The sequence below is a fragment of the Eptesicus fuscus genome, chromosome 16 (genome assembly GCF_027574615.1).
Source record: "Eptesicus fuscus isolate TK198812 chromosome 16, DD_ASM_mEF_20220401, whole genome shotgun sequence".
NCBI classification, from domain to species: domain Eukaryota; kingdom Metazoa; phylum Chordata; class Mammalia; order Chiroptera; family Vespertilionidae; genus Eptesicus; species Eptesicus fuscus.
Window position 1 is genome coordinate 37,537,390 of NC_072488.1, and position 17,412 is coordinate 37,554,801.

The 17,412-nt window shown below is 44.2% G+C and overlaps 1 long non-coding RNA gene across 1 annotated transcript; it reads left to right on the forward strand.

Annotated features, from left to right (window-relative positions):
- The first annotated feature begins 379 nt into the window (after nt 1–379).
- LOC129151904 (uncharacterized) lies at nt 380–3,277 on the forward strand. Its single transcript, XR_008558624.1, has 3 exons — nt 380–428; nt 2,002–2,207; nt 3,217–3,277. It is a non-coding gene; the product is annotated as an uncharacterized LOC129151904 (long non-coding RNA).
- Nucleotides 3,278–17,412: the final 14,135 nt, after the last annotated feature.

Consider the following 17,412-nt stretch of genomic DNA (forward strand, 5'->3'; position numbering starts at 1 on the left):
CGGTTGAAGGGTCCACTTGTGGTCGTGTTGGCTTACACGGACATGAGGAAACCCTTAGTTTCCCTGTGTACCATTGTTAGAGGAGACCAACCAGGCTCAAGAAGTCTAGTCAGAAACATCCATGAAGGGGACTTTTCAAGCACAGCTGGAGCTTAATCCCACTGGACAACTCTGAAGTCTAGTAGGACAGTCACCTCAAAGTTGTCCCACCTCATTAGCTGTGGTGGAGGGGTGCTCTGTGGCCTGGGAAATGGGGGGGTATTAATTCTCTGGAACTTCTGGCTTGTCATAGGTTAAGCATCTCAGTCCATTCTAGCTGCTATAATAGAATCCATAGACTGAGTAGCTTATAAACAACAGAAACTTATTTCTCACAGTTCTGGAAGCTGGGAAATCCACGATCAAGTCACCAGCAGATTTAGTGTCTGGTAAGGGCATGATTCCTGTTTTACAGATGGCTATCTTCTCACTGTGGAAGGGGTGTGGGAGTTCTCTGGGATCTCTTTTATAAGGGCACTAATCCCATTCATGAGGACTCCACCCTTATGACCTAATCACCTCCCCAGAGCCCCATCTCCCTATACCAACACACTAGGGATTTTCAAAATATGAATTTTGGGGGACACAGATATTCAATCAATAGAAGTAGGTTTATGTTTAATTTTATGAAAGACTAGAGGCCCGGTGCATGAATTCATGCACCAGTGGGGTCCTTCGGCCTGGCCGGTGATCAAGGCCTATCGGGGGCGGGAGCTGGCTGGCTGAGGGGAGGGACCCCGGGAGGTTGTCTGGCTGGCCCCCCTGATCTGGGCCATTGGGGGGATGGCCGGCCGGGGGGAGGGACTGCGAGAGGTTGGCCTGCGCCCCCCCCCCCTCTATCGGGGCCTGGGGGGAGGGACTGCGGGAGGTTGGCTGGCCAGCCCCCTGATGATCAGGGCTGATGGGGGGGGGCAGCTGGCAGGGGGAGTAGGAGGGGCCGCGGGAGGTTGGCTGTGGGAGCGCACTGCCCCCTGGTGGCCAGTGTGCATCATAGTGACTGGTCAACTTGTCATTCCGGTTGTTTGGTCATAATGGTTGCTTAGGCTTTTATATAGAGAGATTATTAAATGGTTTTTCAATGTACAATTTTTACAACCAGTGATGTAAGAAAAATCACATTGCTCCACATCCTCACCAACATTGGGGACTTTTAATTTTAGCCGTTTGAGTGGGTTTGATATGGTATCACATTGTGATTTTAATGTGTCTTTCCCTGATGGCTAGTATTATTGAGCACCTTTTCATGTACTCATTTGCCATTCATATATCTTCTTTGATAAATTGTCTGTTTAAATATTTTGCCCATCTTTTAAAAATTGGGTTGTTTATCTTTGTTATTGATCTGTGAGAATTCTCCATATATTCTGAATATAAATCTTTTGTCAGATACATGCATTGTGAATATTTTTCCTAGTCTGTAGCTTGCCTATTTATTTTCTTAATGGTTCCCTTTAATAAGCAGAAGATTTAAATTTTATGAAGTCTAATTTATCTTTCTTTTTTCTTTCTTTTTTCTTTTATAACTATTGTTTTCCATGTCCCATCTAAGAAAATTTTGCTTAAACTCAGGAAGATATTCTTTTAAGTTTTCTTTTGAAGCTCAATTAGAATTTTGGCTTTTACATAAACATCTAGGTTCCATCTTAAATTAAAATGTATGAGTGGTATGAAGTAGTGATTGAGATTCATTTTATCCAGTTTAGTTTATCCAGTTATTTCCAGAACCATTCGTTGAAAAGATTTTTCTTCCCCCATTGAAAATCCATGATGCCTTTGTTAAAAATCAATAAAATGTGTATGCATGGCTGTATCTCTGTACTCTCTGTTTTGTTCAATTGCTCTACTTGTGTAACCTTACCTAAATAACACTTTATCATGATTACAGTAGCTTAATAATAAGTATTGATATCAGGTGGTGTGAGTCCTCCAGATTTTTTTTTTTTTTTTCTCTCCACCATTCAGCTCCGAAGGCCTCCTGGGGGCTTACAGCCACCATCCCAGAGCTCAGGGCAGGGATGGCGCTTTCTTTCCCCCTTTGCACACCCTGGTCTCCAGAATGGTGTTTATGGAAGTCCATCCAGAGAATGAGCTGGGCCCAGCTGAGCCGTCCTCTTATGTACCAGAGCTCACAGCAGGTGTGACCTTTACCCTGTACTTCCCTCTCAGAGGTGAGACTATTGTTCTTATCTTGATTCTTTCTTAAGGGTTGAGTGCCCAGGGTGTAAGGATTGGTTTGGAATGATTTCTCAGATTTATTCTAATGTGCTAATACCCACATTCCCATCTCAATTTAATACTCCTGCCAGCCCTGCCCGATGGCATGGGCTTATCTGTGTCACAGATGCCCTGGGAGGAAGGGGCTAAAAGCCTGACTGGACAAACATGAGCTTCACAGCTAACCTTCAAAAGCTAGACCTTCAGTTCCAGACAGACTCATTTAATAGAATTCCTGGCCAAAAAAAAAAAAAAAAGAAGAAGAAGAAGCAGAAGCAGAAGAAAAGTTATAGAAGATCAAGCTTAAGATTAGTCCTCTGTGGATCGAATGAAGCCCATTTGAAGAAAACCAGCCTGCTGTTTCATTTGGCCTTAATGAAGTCAGTGACCTTTGTCCAGAGGCTGTGTTCAGGGCACACTCGTATGCCTGCCCACCTGTGACACATTTCAGCCACGTGTTTACAATGAAACTTACCCCAAGGATCCCACCTCCAGTTAGCTGCCCCTCCCTGACTTTTGAAATTCTGAGTTTGCGAGGCTTCCCTACACAGGATGGTGGTGAAGATGAAACTCTTCCCTAGAATGTCCCTTTTCAGAGGTGCCTGTGTCAGAGACATAGACAAAGTGTGAGAACAGAAAAGTGCTTTCTCTGGGATCATGCCATCTCCAGCAATGCCATCTGGTTATTTTTCAGGCTGGGACATCTCTACAAAGCCTGCCAGGTCAGTTCTCAACACTTGGTCTGTCACCTTCCAAGCAGCGAGGGCAGAATATACAGGGAGCCTGCAGGCTAGAGGCCCCCCTGAAGCTGGGCAGCCTAGATGGGTCTTAGAGAGTTTAAGGACAAACATCAAACCTGAGTCTGGTGCCATGTTCCTGACACGTTGCGTTATGTTGCTAGTCCCCATATCAACTCCTCAATGACTTCTCCACTGTCTCCCCCCTGCTTTCCTCTCTCTGTAGTGCAAGATTTGGAGGCATTGGAGCTAAGACTGGAAACCAGAAAGAGGTCCAAGTGAATAATTAAATGCCTACTCATGGCCTGTGGCAGATGTTTGTCAAGGGAAAGGAGGAGGGAATTGTGATAACCAGAAAAGTCAAGGGAGCCCTCCTTACAAATGCCTCCTACAGATGCTGATAATGCATTTATAAACCAAGCCAAATGCTACAAAGAGACATGTTCCAAATGTAATGGGTTCAGTGAGCTGGGGTAACATCGATGTCATACCTGCTTGAGTTGTTTCCATCATCTTCCCAGAATGTGCCCAGAGCAATAGCCATTACAACAACTTCATCGAAACAGGAGTGCCCTGGAGTGCTCCACCCTCCACTTTAAAGGTTAGGCTTTGTGTATTTGCATACTAGTACATTCCAAACACTAAAACTCCCTCCTTGTGTATAAGATGTTTAGGCTCCAACATAATTGGTTTGCATTTAAATGCCCAAATATGATTATATAATCTTGATTCAATTAACAGGTCTGACTTGATTCAAGCTTTGCTCAAGAATGAGCCAACTAGTCATCCAAATAATAATTAGAACAAGACAAACCAGTCTTGCTGGTCTCCAGTATTGAGGACTGAAGGAACTCCCAAGTCATCAGATAGAGTTGATGGATCTAGAGGCCCAACTCCCAAAACTGTGCTCACTCATCTTTGAGCTACAAGGCTGTGGGTCTGGGGTTCACTCACAGTGGTCAGAGGGGGCTCTGATAATTGCTTCCTCTTTCCAACTTAGCAATGATAATATGGAGTCCAAGTGAGGTGGTGTTGCTGGCTCAGGTTTGGTTTGTTCCATGAGCTGAAAGCAGAGCCAGGACTTAGGTTCAGCACAAAGAGCTGTGAGTTCATCTGATTTAACCTTCCACCTGGTTGACGAACCCATGACTGTCATCACACCACTGCTTGGCCTCTGTCCACACCAGAAGCCCACTACCTCCACAAGTATTAGATGGATCCAACTATAATAAACTCTTCATTGTTTTTATTCCAAAACCCTTTTCTATAACTTTCATCCAAAGACCCTTTTGTCCTTAGGCCTCCCAATGTCATTTTTTAATTTCCTCAACTCCACTCCTTCAAAATAAATTCTAGTTCTCAAAAAGTTTGCTGTGCTGAGGTATGTTAACCATCAGCTTAGACTCATGGATTCTTATGAAACCAAATCACGGGCTTTGCCTTGACTTTTGGATGCTTCAGCTGCCACCACCCCCACTGGACACCACCACAACCCCAGACCTGACAGGATCAGAGGAATTAAGGAAGCCAGCACATTGTTGTGCAAAGTCATTCTGAAGATGAGAACAAAATTGGAGAGGAAAAATGAAATAATTAGAGCTTTTGTCAATATAGTGACACGGGTTGGTGGGAGAATCTGAATTTTTTTACCTGACTAGATTTTTCTATCAAACTGACAGTGTCATTTATGGTTCACAATGATATTGTGTGATTTTCACACTATAACTGCATCCCACTGAGGACCAGTTTGCAGAAGGGGAAGCCAGATAGCCCAGTATCTTGATGAGACACGAACAGGTTAGAATTAATCACATTTTACTCAATGCACGGCACTGGGATGCTCTGCTACAGGGAGCTATGTGCCTGCCTGTCTTTGCCCCCAGACTGTGAGGTCCTTGGAGGCAGGAGGCACGTCCCCTTCTTCACTGTGCCTTCAGGGTTGGCACAGGCGGATTCTCAGCAAATGTTTGTTAGATAAATTTATTCACAAAAAGGTTTTCACTTACTGATTTTTCTTCTCAATTTAGAAAAATTAATTAGGGGGTATTCTGACTTTAACCACAAACTGTGCATCTCAGCACACCTGTATTCATTCATAAGTGAACACATCCTCTGCTGAAAATCTCAATGTCTAGATCAGGAAAAAATTTACCATACAAGAGAATTACTTTTAAAAAGGATTGGGCCCTAGCCGGTTTGGCTCAGTGTATAGAGCGTCGGCCTGCAGACTAAAGGGTCCCAGGTTTGATTCTGGCCAAGGGCACATGCCCAGGTTGTAGGCTCTAACCGCCCCCTCCCACACACACACACCTAGTAGGGGGCATGCAGAAGGCAGCCAATCAATGATTTTCTCTCATCATTGATGTTTCTATCTCTCCCTTCCTCTCTGAAATCAATAATATATATATATAAAGGATTGGCCACATAGCCCTTCTAAACAATAAACCCGCCTTCATTTAAAATAATCCAACTTATAAAGCTGTCATCAGCAATTCTTGGGAGCTAGTACCACAAGTGACATCCCATGTAGAGGAATCAACTGTGACACAATTCTGACCTTTGCCACACTTCTGCTGGCTTAAGTGCCATTAAATCAAAGGGCCTGGAGGAAAAGTGCCAAAGAAGGACTTTCAGCAGCTTGAGGTAAGCTCCTTTGCATGTTCCTGAGCTCCGGGCAGGCAAAGCCTGAAATTGTGGCACATGAAGGCCCAGGGTACCTGATCCTAAAAGTATATCAACCACAATATTGTAAATTCAGGGTCTCTAGAGTCAAGGGAAGGAGATCTACATTTAAACGCTGTTACTTAATCAGAACAGCCACCCTGTGAGGTGTTTTTCAGATAATAAAGCTGATAGAGAGGTTAATGTCTCCTGAAGTCACACAGAGATGAGGAGTTAGCTCCAAATCCAGGCCCGCCCATGTCCATGTGGGGAGGACCCAAGTTTCCAGGGAAGAGGGCCGTGGTCCTGACACACACACACACACACACACACACACACACACACACACACACACACGGCTTCAATTCTGTCTTTGAAGGTGTCAGATAGAGACCCTGGCTTCCAGATAACCAACTTGGGGTTCAGCTTAGTCTGACCCTATACGCTAAAAAGAAGAAAGTCTATCACAAGTCCTTTAACACCTACAAGGAGGAAAGTGTCATTGCAGGAATACGGATATCCTCAGGTGGACTCTTTTCTGAACTTTGTCTAGAGTTATGTGGCATCAGTGATGACCCCCAGATGGCTGGGATGGTTCTGCCCTGTAGGAATGAGTGGGGTTAAAATAAAGTGGGTTAATCAGTTTAGTTTCCCTATGTCTACCCCAGCCAGAGGAAGCTTTGTGTTAGATGATTCTGGTTGTATTAGCCCCAATTAATAATCTCCTTGTCTCTTTATAAGATATATAAATATCTAATCACTATTATATATAACTAGAGGCTCGGTGCATGAAAATTCATGCACTGGAGGGGGTGGGTCCCCTCAGCCCGGCCTGCCCCCTCTCACAGTCCAGGAGCCCTCAGGGGCAGGAGGCGACCCAGCGATCAGGGGAAGGTGACACCCCCATCACACCTCTGATGCTGCCACTGTGGGCAGCGCAAGTCTAGTCCGGCCCTGGTTACCTGAGCCTCAAGTGGCCCTGGGCAGCTGGGCAGCTGCCATCTGAGGCTTGCTGGCACCTCGGGCCTCCCCTGGGCAACTGGAGGACTGAGGTGACTGGGGGACTCCTGAGGCAGGTGCCCGCCTGCCACCCCGGTGGGGCTGAGGGGACTGGGTGCTGCCATCTTGTGGCTGTGGGCACCGCTATCTTTGAGGGCAGGTCAGCCAATTAGCATATTCTCTCCTTATTGGCTGTGGTCACCGCCATCTTTGTGAGGGTGTGATGGTCAATTAGCATATTCCCTCTTTATTAGATAGGATTAATTACATATATGTCTAATTCACCTTCTAACATATATAAATGTCTAATTACTATGCTGTATACCAGGAAGTAATATAATATTGTCTGTCAATTATAATTTTAAAAATTATTTTTCTTAAAAAAAGGGGGGGGGGAATCTCCCATCTCATCTGCGGAATCATGACCCTTTACCTCTGGCCCCACCCCATCTCTTCCCCACCCTATATCCACCCACACATTGCCCTTACTGTACCTACTCTTTATCCTCAAACAACCATACTCTTTGATACCTTTGAAACTTTGTTGTTTCTTCTATCTAAAATAGCTCTCCCCAGTCCTCTCTTAGCTGTCTACACCCAGCTCAGATGTCACCTTCTTGTTGCAGCTTGCCAAAACGTGTTAGGCAAAATTAATTACTCCTTCATTCAGATTCCCGTAGCACTTTGTACATCACTCTATATTGCTTGTCACATTGTATGAGAGTATTTGTTCACATATCTCACTGGTTGGACAATGCACTCTATGGAGGGGAGGGGTTGATTTTCATTCTTACTGACATCCCCAGGGCCTGGAACAAAGGAGGGCTTCGTGAACATTGTTGGACAGTGGCAGCAGCAGCAAAGGTATTTTGTTTGTTTGTTTGTTTTGCTTTGCTTTGCTTTGCCACAGGTCCTGGGAAGTTCCTTGTGGCCAGGAGCACAGGACAAGCTTCTGAATGACAGGACCTCTTCTCCCTCCCTTACCACATTCTCTGGGGACTCAGCTCGGACCCTGGAGAGGGCAGTCCCCCAGCTCTCGTACAAGGAGGGCATTCAGGGGCCAGAGTTTGGTTGGGGGCTCAATGTGTCTTTTGAAGGACATCAAAGTTACTTTTCAAAACCATGATGATAGCTCCCTAGGAGAGGGGAGTAGACACAGAGATGGAGTCACCATTTATGACCAGGGTAACTTTGAACAAGTTAATTCATCTTTCTGAGGTTCAATACCCTCATCTATACAAATGAGAAAATTTGCAGACCTTATTGCTGTGAAGATTGATAATCACTATTTACCGAATTTATTGGAGCTCTAAGGGCTCTACAAACACCACCCAGTGAGAAAGCCACAGAGACAGAATCAGAACTTGAACCACTACTCTATGTGGAAAGGACATAGAAAACTGCAAAAGAGTACACAAATGTTAGGTATAGTCATTTACTAGTTCATTTAGATCTGAAAACCTTTGTCCTGTTAGGAACTGAAACTGGGGGGCAAAGACATTTTTCCTGGGCCATGCACGGTAAATAACTATTACAGGAAATTCAAAGGTGGGTGGTGGCAGGGAGAGCTAGTTGTCCACCAACAAATTGTGCTTCACTTTCCATAGGCTGAAGTGGCTGTCCAGACAGGATTCCATCTCCTGGCTCCTCTTGCGTGTAGGTGGGGCCATGCAGGAGCTTATCCTACGGAGTGTGATCAGAAATGACGTGTCATTTGCAGGTCAAGATGCTTAGGAGAAGGGTGTGGCTAGCTAAAAGGTAGAAACAACCCAAGCATTTACTGACAGATAAATGGATAAACAAAATATTGTCTACACATACAATGAAATATTATTCAGCCTTAAAAATAAATTAAATTCTCACAAATATTACAACATGGATGAACCTTGAACATTATGCAAAGTGAAATGAGTCAATTGCAAAAAACAAATATTCCACCTATATAAGGTAGCTGGAGTAGCCAAATTCATAGAGACAGAAAGCAGAATGGTGGTTGCCAGGGGCTGGGTAGGGGGTGGTGGGGAGTTAGTATTTAATGGGTACAGAGTTTCAGTTTGGGAAAATGAACGTTCTGGAGATGGATGGTGGTGAGGGTTGCATAATGTAAATGTGCTTGGTGTCACTGAACTGTACACTTAAAAGCTGTTAAAATGGTCAATTTTATGTATATTTTACCACAACAAAGAAGAAGAAGAAAGGAGGAGGAAGAGTAGGAGGAGGAAGAGGAGGAGGAGAAGTGACTTCTCTACATCTGCCAGTTAGATGCAGAGAGTTTCCAGGTCCAGAGACTGAAACAGCCACACAGTGGAAGTAGCCACATGACAAAAAGCCACTTGCTGACTAGGAATCTGGCATTGGGCTCGTCTGTGAGTGATAAGTAAACTTCTAATGTGTGAAACCATTTAAATCGGGGTTTAATTTGTTACAGCAGTTAGTGGAACTCTAACACAACCTGCAGCCAACGCTGATGGTTGATGTCACAGGATGGTAACACTGCAACATGGTCCCCTGAGAATGGCATGAGGGACAGTTCCAGAGCTTGGCTTGGTTTGGGGCTGAGGAGACGTTGGCACCAAGGGCCCACCTTCAAGTTCAGCAGTTCTCAAAGTCTGAGTTTGAATCCTTGGCTGTGAGATGGATTCTAAGGACTCTGTTACTGAGGAAACCCAAAGGAGTTTATCTCCTTGAAGACACATCATCCATTCAGTGATAAAAACTGAAATGCAGAGAGAGAAGGGAACTGTGGCTCTCAGACACCCAAGGGCAGACATGGGAACCTGTCCCCACATGCTCTCTCAGCACCCCTGGGCCCAGGAGAAGCTACTTCCTGTGGCTCCAGTTGGGCAGCAGCCTTAGCTGAGCATAGCATTGAAGGGGGCAGGGATTGTCCTGTCTTGTGCTCAAGGGACAATTGCCAGTGGGACCTGCACCAGGGCTAATGGCTCTGCCACTAACCCCAGGATTAGCAACAAGAGGAGTTCCAGCCTGAGGTCGGAGAGCAACCAGGACAGGCTCTGGGGCTCAAATGGAGTCATGGAATTACAAACTGGCAGCAACTACAATAGTGGGAGCTGGTTGTTCAGACTTTAGCAGCAATCCAAGACCCCTGCATTTGGCAGTGACTGAGGAGCTCCCTAACCTCAAGGCATGCCTCTGAGGTGGCTCCAGGTTTCAGATAAGCATCCAGATAAGAACACCTCTGGACTTCTTTGGTTCATCACAGGACAGTGACCTTGGGAAAGAGAGAAGGCCTTCCTTGTCCTTGCAATAGAGGGGCTGAAGCTGGAGCCAAACTAATGGAACTGATAAAAGAGGTACAACCTCATCTCATTCTTGATTTTGCAGAGAATTTATTGTTTTAATGAATTAGAGCAGTGGTCGCCAACCCGTGGTCCGCCGACCACTGGTGATCTGTGAGGTCCGAAAGGTTGGCGACCGCTGAATTAGAGCAATTCCAGGTTACTTTATAATGACAATACTCTTATGTGCATTCCTCATATGCTCCTAAGCTGGAGAGGAAGCAATGGAGTTAGGCCTAGGGAGCCAGGAATTGCACACAAATTTGACAATTGTGTCAAAATGTGGGAAGACCCATAGGCGTGATGGTAATGTGAGTTGCATTGCAATAAAGATGGAGAATGATTGATCTTTATAGATTCCCACCTCCTATCCTACCACTAGATTCAATGTCAATGTTTATTAAATGCACAATTGCCTCTCTCTTCCTCATTATAGCTTAAAATCTCCAGGACTCTCATGCAGTGGTTATCACACTGCTGTTGGCTCTTACATCCCCTTAGCTTGCCCTGGGCATTCACTGTGTGATGTGACACCAGGCTCTGGGGCATTCAGCGATAACAGCACAACATTCGAAGAAAAGGAAACGTGCAGATCCTGCCTTCCTTTGCATTCCCTGTGTCTTGGCGTCTCTTGGAGTCAGTTCTCCATCTTCCTCTAAGGTGCCTGTTTCCTTCTCCAACTCTGGGCTAATGTTTGCATTTTCCTTCACAAGGCCAAGGTGGAGTGTAAGCACCCTCCCTATTGCCTGAGCCCTATTTAAAGAAAGTTGTTTTGGCTTCCCTGGCATTTTTCACATCTCTGCTGCAATCTCAGCCTAGGCCTTGTGCAAGAGCCAGCTGATAAGCATCTTAAGCCAGCCTTTGAAAGTGCCAAGGCCCCAGGGCCAGTGCTGAGCTCTAGCCCCTCCAGCCGCCTGACCTGAGCAGGGCCCAGTGGGGAGTGGAAAACCTTAGGAAAGGGGGACCTGTCCCTCACCAATCAGAAGCTGACTCAGAGCTGCCAATCTGGAATCCTAGTTTCCACAACATCTCAATGCTCTCCTAGCCACTTGCTGTCAGGATGACCCGCCTCCTGCCTGGCTGTCAGTGCTCACCTTTATTGGAAGCGCTCACTGGGGTCATAGGCGTATTTTCCCATTCCCTTTAGCACCTGAGTGGGTTGGTGGTTGTGGTGACGTGAGGTCATTTAGAGACCTGCCTGCTCAATCTCCTCTGTCCCTCCTGCCCTCTTGCTGCCACTGGGAATAGGCAGAGCTATTCCTAACACATGAGTTGAGCAACACTACAGGGAAGCTATGCTAGAATGTGTATACCCAGGCTGAGATCACCCTGCCTTGCAAAACACGAGTCCACTTCCATGGAAGGGCTAATGTGCCCAGGTGTCTGCATATTCCTGGCAGGGCAGGTGAGAGTGGACTTGTGTTCTTGGGATCACCTCTGGCTCCTAGTTTCCGCTTCCATTGGATTCTTTCAGTTTGAGTTACTTTGCCGTCTGTGTGTGCTGTCCCAGGTCTGCACTCAAGGCCTTGTCTTGAATTCCATCAAAACCAAACTCCCATGTAAGACCTTTGTGTATGCCGCAGACTGCCCAGGCTGCTCAGGCCAAGGGGATTTACTGTGGCAATGCAAATAACTTCATATGGAATTTTTTATCTTTAACGATCTTCTTTGAGGCTACCCTGATGTCCAGAGATGTATCACTGGCCAGACCACTGGACATTAGTAAAAAAGCTCATGTTTCTCAAAAAAAGTGGTTTATGAACCACCTTTACTAGAATCACCAGTGGAGAATGGGACAGAGGGTCTGTTGGAAGGCTGTGTGTGTGTGTGTGTGTGTGTGTGTGTGAGAGAGAGAGAGAAAGAGAGAGAGAGAGAGAGAGGTGTAATTTGTTTGATTCGATTTTGTTTTTGTTAAAATTTTGTTTGTAAGTGAACCTTTACATTTGAGGGTGCTCCCCCATGATACTTAGTGTCCACTCACTAGAGTGGCCTCTTAGACCACATCCACAAAATCCAAAGAGTTGAAAGGAACAGTGAATGCCATAAAATTCAAGGGTTTTCAAACATTTTGCTTACATTACCCTCAAAAAATGTTTGAAATATTATGCACTCCCCTCAAACACTTTTGTGTTGATATCTAAAAATTTTCATCTTAAGTTTATATTTTTCATCTTAAGTCTAAACAGCTGCAAGAGACTAAATTTCATTGTAACTTTAAAATATTTTAACAGTTTAAACATAGAATTCAAGTGTTATAGCAATTGATATCCCCATCATCCTTTAAAAAATACCATGAATGTACTGTTCTTTAACAATTGGAAATATCACATTACTCCTTTTTCTCTGTGACTTTGAATTTTCATTTTCCTCCTCTATTTGTTTATCTTAAAATAATTTAATTTATGATGAAAATGTTTTATTAATTGTTTTATCATAGTTCTGTTAAAAGTGTATATACATCAGCCTGGCCAGTGTGGCTCAGTGGTTGAGCATCAACCTGTGAACCAGGAGGTTATGGTTAGATTCCACGTCAGGGCACATGCCTGGATTGCAGGCTTGATTTCCAATCAATGATTCTCTTTCATCGCTGAAATCAATAAAAATATAGTTTTTAAAAAATGCATACACATTCAATTTTTCCTTCCATTTCTGTGGCCATAAAGCTCTAAAGCTGTGCTGTCTAATACTATAGACACATGTGAGTATTTAAAGTTTTTAATTAAATAAAATTTAAAATTCAGTTCCTCATTCATGCTAGCCACATTTCAAGTTCTTAATGGCCACATGTGGCTTATGGACCATATTGACAGACAAATAGCAAACATGTCCATCATTGCATAAAGTCCTATTTTACAGCGTGAGTTTATAGTGTGAAAAGATTTTCATCTGGAACTAGTTGTTATTACAATTCGTAATAACACACAATTCATCAAAATAACATAGATATATCAGCACATTTATTGAACCATTTGATAAGATTATAATCGAAAAAGTAACATTTTCTTGGAAATGCCTTTCTGCATTATATAATTGGTTCTTTTTTTTTTTTTTTTTTTGTATGTATGGCTATTATTTTCTCTAGGTTCAGCACCAATTCTACCTTTAATTTTCATTTTAAAAAGTATGTGCTAAGAAAACTTGCTCAAAATGAAGGGGGTTTATTGTAGTGATATTATTTGACTCTTTGAACAAAAGTCACACATGATGATAAGGTTATTAGTGATTTATCATCAGATATTAAAAGTTCTTTAGTTTCTCCTGCACCTTTGCTAAAATGATAAGATACTATCTGACTTGCAAAAGGATTTGTAATCCAATCTTTAGAGTAATTTACTTTCTTGACTATAACCAAGAACTTTGAACTCTCTCTATGGAATCCGGAGATTTTTACAAAAAACAAGATGACAGAATGGGCCACATCTTTCTTCTGAAAAACACAGGAAAGGGGCATTTATTAAAGAGGAAAGGTGAACAGCCCACTCTGGTGAGTGTTCCAGGGAGACCGGTTTTAGTAAAGAGGACATCTGGCTGTGAGCATCTAGAAATTGATTTCTTTAGAATTTCTGCATTGCAACCCTTTAGAGTGTCTTCATGGATCCTGGGAATATGCTTATCCCAGTTTAAAGACCACTGCTCAAAGAATTCCAAATGTTTCTCAGTTCAGCTCTCACCTTTTTCTCTCTTGGCCACTACATATTTTTAATACAAATACATGAATTCGTTCAGCATATTTAAGGGCCTATTCTCTCTCCCCCCCCCCTTTCTTTTCTTTCTTTCGTTCCAATAATTTATACCTAATGTAGATATTTAAATAAGGTACACACATCGATAATATATAATAAGCATACATTCATTTATCTATAAATATATAGTATATCATAAGTAAGCAAATACCTGTGAACCCACCACTCAACTTGGGAAGTAGAACAATATCAAATGACCCCAGTTAGTTTCCCTCCTTCTATCCTTCTAGGGACATGATCAGGTTGTACTCCCTCACTCCCTTGAAGTTACACATGGCCATGTGACTTGCTCTGGCCAATAGAATGGGGTAAGCAGAAGCAAAAAAAGTGCCGTTTCTGGGCGGCCTTTAAGAACCAGTGCATGATTTGCCATTTTCCCTCGCCTCTCACACCTACTAGAGACATACCAACTGACGGAGGCCCTATTAGCTTGCCCACAGTTCACGTTTGCTGTATTTGAGCCATTGTGACTTCAGGTGTTGTTTGTTGCTGGAGCATAATTAGCCCACCATAACTGAAACAAATATCTCTGCCTCTTCATGTATACCCCTCAGCAATGTTCTCCTTCCCCTCTTCCCTAGAGACAACCACGATCCTTGCTCTTCTTTCAGGTTTGACCACATATTTCTACCCCTAAATAATACATTTAATGTGTTTTTGGACGCTATAAATATGAAATCACATTTTATTATTTTTATAAAATACTGGTTGTGAGATTCATTGATAACTGTGAGTACACCACAATTTATCCCGTTCTTCTGTTTATAAACATTGAAGTTGGGGTTTTCTTGGTTACAAATAATACCACGGTGGACATGCTTGTACACATCTGTTGGGAAAGAAGCATGAGGTCTTCTTTGGAGCAGCAGTTCCCAAAGTGTGGTCTGAGGACATCTGGGCGCCGCTGACACCCTCTCAGGGGACTCTGTGAAGCCGAAACTATTTTTGTAATAACACTAAGATGCTATTTGCCTTCTTCTCTCGAGAGCGAACAGTGGAGCTTTCCAGCAGGTACATAACATGCGATATCACAAGACACGGGTACAGAAGCAGGTATGCGAATCCTGTTGTCTCCTATGAAGTCAGATTTGCAAAACTATGAAATGATGCCACCCTCCCCACTAAGCTGTTTCGCTTTGGAACATACAGCTATTTTTTTTTTCCCGTAAACATATTATTTATGTTAGTATGTATTGTTGCTTTTAAATGAATTAATAATTTTTTGAATTCTTTGTGTTAAGTTCTACTATGGTAAATAGAACTCACCTAAGCAAAGTTATTTGAAGTCCTCAATACTATTTCAGAGTAGAACGGGGTGCTCTGGCTCTCCTGGACTGAAAAGGAGCTTCCACGGAGAAAAAAACGTTCCCCACATTTTTTTCCCCCTGTCTTGGAAGAAAGAATCTAGAAGGCCTGTTCTTGCCTCAGAAACACAGAGGTAGAGCGTATTTTTACTTTCCATTATTCAAAGCATTCTCAGGCAGAGACCACAAGTAGTTTCTAATATTCCTTCTCTGAAAACAGACACACGCACCTGGGAATAATTGCACTCACAGGAAGTAGACCATGTGCACAACAGCCTGGGGGAATAAAAACCGTCCTGATTTTCAGAAACATGTTTACTTCAGAGCAGGGTTTTTAACCAAGAAAAATGCTTCTGGGTTGTGTCCACTCCCTTGATGCCCTTGTCCCTCCTCCCTTCCCACAAATCTCCCACTTCCGTCACAAGTTGGCAGGAACTTGACATGCCTCAGCCCTGGGAGGCCTGCCAGAGTCCTCCCACGTTCCTGAGAGGTTCTCTTCTATTTCTAAGCAGAGTTGTTTAAAACCGGATGCCACACGGAGCCCTGGCTCCTTGACCTCCGATCCCCCCTCTCTACATCCCTGGCCCCATGGAGTAGCCCTCCCCGCTCACTGTTCCTGACTACGGAGCCAGACGGTGTAACCACAGCCAACTTCCTCTGTGGGGTGGGTAGGCGCAGGCTTTGGGCCAATGCGGGGGAAGCTTCCAGAGGAAATTTCACTGGGCAATCAATGAGACTTCCAAAAGACCCTTCAGCCACCTCTGACCTCAGCTCCTTCCATTACCTTCACCCCCTGCCTCAACATCCTAGAATCCTTAGGCCAGAATAGACCAGCTCCTCTAGTCATAGGCCCTCACTGAAACAAAGGCCAGATTTAAACCATCCCAGATTACAGGGAGATATCTTCGTTGATAAAGCAACCAAAGGAGTGTCTACAGCAGGGGTCCTCAAACTACGGCCCGCGGGCCACATGCTGCCCGCCGAGGACATTTATCCGGCCCGCAGGGTGTTTTTGCCGCCGCTGCCTGTCCTGCTTAGCAGCCGACTCATCCCGGGCCCGCAGTGCGCATGTGTGGAATGTGCGCCGCACTCTCCGACTCCCCTCCTTCTCTCTGAGGGACAGTGAACTGGCCCCCTGTTTAAAAAGTTTGAGGACCCCTGGCTTATGACATGCAGGTACTTAGCAGGAAAACTGTCACTTATAAACACAAGGCTGTTTGTCATCAAACATGTAATCATAAAACAGTGCAAGTGGATTAAACTTTTCCTAATTCACTCTAAAGCTGAAAGGAAGGATAAGACAATAAACCCATGGGAGCTGCCATGCTGTTTGTTTTCTAAGCTGTCGACCAAACTGGAACTGATGATGAGAGGAGGAAGATAACAAACAATAGAGAGAGAGCAAGTGCCGGGCAAGTCCCTGGCGAGTTATCAATGCCGCTTCTCTGCAGTCCTCAGGAGCGAGATCGGAGAGGCAGAGGAGGAGGTACGGTAATAGGATACAAGGGCGCGGGCCAGCCGGGTGAAAGAGGCGTGTTTTTCTGGGCACAGTGCCGCTCTATCTCTTTTTCCCATACCCCGGGCGTCCCAGACGCCTGCAGCTTGCTCTGCCCTTCACGTACACCTTCCTGGTGAGGCGCCCCCTCACCTTGTCATCGGGACCATGTTAATTCACTTCTTTCCACGAATCCTGGTGAGTGGATTTTCTTCTACCGTACTTGTACAGCGCCGCCCTTGATGCTTTCATACGGTCGCCACATACGGTGCGGGGAGCTCAAAAACGGCCGCACTCCATTCATTTCAATGGAGCCGGACAGACTGTATGCGGCACAAAAAGGAGCTGACCGGAGACACTTGCGGTCTCCGTCCAGCTCCACTGAAATGAATGGAGTGCGGCCATTTTTGAGCTCCCCCCTCCATATGTGGTGACCACAGATTCTCCAGTACGGCTCGGAAGTTTCAGCACCCGCCCTATAAGACACCTGGCGTATAAGACGACCCCCGACTTTTGAGAAGATTTTCCTGGGTTAAAAAGTCGTCTTATACGCCGGAAAATACGGTTATTATTTATGTTTGGAGTCCGTCAGAAATGGGAATTTTTGGTAAATATTTGTTATAATCCTGGAGTGAGGTCATCCTATGATTCCTCTGATTCTTGGAAAATATAAATACTTAAAATTGACTAAAGAGAAACAATTAAAATTCTTGGAAAATACAAATAATTGAAATTGACTAAACCCAATGGAGTAATACATAAGGAACACATTCAAAATGCTGTCAAAGAATTGTTTTTTTAAAGAGACTTTAAGTCCAGGGTTTTATTCCAAGTAACTTTTTCAAAGTTTTAATAAAAATTCCCATTGTATGTAAACTGAGGTAAAACAAAGGAAGAAAACCATTGCAATTGTTTTTCAAG